The sequence below is a fragment of the Anneissia japonica genome, unplaced genomic scaffold (assembly GCF_011630105.1).
Source record: "Anneissia japonica isolate Jap-2015-1 unplaced genomic scaffold, ASM1163010v1 scaffold6393_len21816_cov116, whole genome shotgun sequence".
NCBI classification, from domain to species: domain Eukaryota; kingdom Metazoa; phylum Echinodermata; class Crinoidea; order Comatulida; family Comatulidae; genus Anneissia; species Anneissia japonica.
Genome location: NW_022721327.1, coordinates 2,476 through 4,647, shown reverse-complemented (window position 1 = coordinate 4,647; position 2,172 = coordinate 2,476).

Genomic DNA, 2,172 nt, shown 5'->3' with positions numbered 1-2,172 from the left:
GAGTATATTATTGTTGTGAATATTTTCTTGAAAATCAAAACGATACTTTAATTAGGTAATTTGGTAGTATCGTGAATTCAATGGGATTTACTTTCAACAGTTGGCTGTGTTAAGTGAAGCGTAACCAGCGCTTCATCGATTTTTGCCATTCAGTTTCGGTGGCTACACGTGCGGCAACAGCAGCTGATAAGAGTGTGCTGGATACCTGACGATGACTCTAGAAAGTTGAATTTCTCTAGTCTTAAAATGGCAAGAAAATGCATATAGTTGTCAGTGCTACATTTTTGATAATAATAATTTATTAGGAACTACACTTTATAATCAGTGGCTCACTTCTCAATAGAAGGTGCGTCAAAAACAATACAGTGTACAGTAAAGTTCACAAAAAAGACTTATGCTAAGAAAAAGACAATTCAGATTAACATAAAGTAAATCAAAAGTCATATAAATAATACAGGACTAAAGAGATGTGTATAAGAGACAGGCTCCGGGGCCCCTGGCTTTAGCCAGTGAGAGCTCATAGCCATTACGCCACTCATTATGACACTCAATAAAGTTAATGCTGCAGTGCACGTATCCTAGGGCAATAATGGTATTAAGAAAATACATGAAGTTATTCTTTAACCATAGAATCAAATTTTTGGGACAGCAAATTTGCTTTATAAATTATACAATATATTTTGTTTATAATATAATAATATGATGGAATTATACAAATTAGTAAACACTTTCTCATTTAATATTTGTAAATTATTGTATATTTTGTAAGCTTGTAAAATTTATATAACCTAATCTTGATACTTAAATGCCGAAATTTATATATTTTATATATATTTTTATATATATTTTTATTATTTTAGAATGTCGTTTCTTTTTAAGAATTATACCTTGACCGACTGTACATTCAGCGGGATAAAGAAGGTGGACAGTGCTACTTCTCATGGTTCCTGTATATTTAAAATAACACTGCCCAAATCATTCCAGTAGGATGCAGTTTTTTCACACTACATAACAACACTTTTTCAAAAACTACAGCTCAACTGAATACAGTTTACTGTAGTTCCTGTTCAAGTCACAAATTTCACTATGAAATCACAAAAAAAAACTTAGTTCATTTTGACTATCCTGGCTACGGCCTGGAATGGTCACATTCTCATGTTCCGTAAATTAAGTTAGAATAAAATAGGCATCTCTCAATTGTGCTTCATGATGGTTTTGTAATGGACATTATTCCTCTAGTTCTTTTTCTATTTCTTTATTTGCAAATCACATGTAATTGTGTTTTATTTTTGCAAAATGCAAGTTTTTAAATAAAATTTAAAATTGATAAATTGATTGATGAATGAATGAATGATTATTATTGTGCTTTGGCGTTCGTTTGTGAACAGTGTTGCTAGCCAGTCTGTAGATATAAGGGGCCTCGCCTCACTCCAATTCCTCACAATTATGGAGCCCCAATTTAGGCTTTCTTCACGACCCCATCAGATCCCTCATCAGCTTCCCACCCATGTCAATACTCCTAGATACGTCACTTTAGCACGGAGAACTAGTTTAAGTTACAAGAATGATAGCCAGTGATGATGTTGACAATTACGATGATAATGATGGTGATTATGGAGTGCCGGTTTTTATTTAACGATTATTTAAGAATAAAAAATGCATTTTTAAAAAAACCAGGAAAAATTTACATAAAAAATAGAACAATTCAAACAGACAAAAGGAAACATTCAGTGGCGTAGAAAAATATTTTTCATTGGGGGGATGATTGGCGTCGTAACAGGCGCGGGGGCGGGGGAGGGGAAACTGCCCCTCCCCTGACGGTTTTTACCTGGGGGGCAGGGGGAAACTGCCCCTCCCCTGACGGTTTTTACCGGGTTGACCAAGCCGTCGTACCGGGCTGGGTAATAAGAGAAAAGAAATAGGGGAGGTTGAGGGAAAGAGAAAGAAGAGGAAAAGAAATGGAAAGAAAAAGAGAAGAGAAAAATAAAGACAAGAATAAAAAGGAAGATATCATAATGACCAGACTCACAACACCCTGCAACCCCTTCTCCACTTTAAAAAAAACTGTCATAACTCCTTTGATTTATGCTGCCCGATGGCGTAACCACTGGGGAACAAGGTGAAAATATCTATCTTTGAAAAATCTTCCCCACCCCTTTATAAATGCCCTTT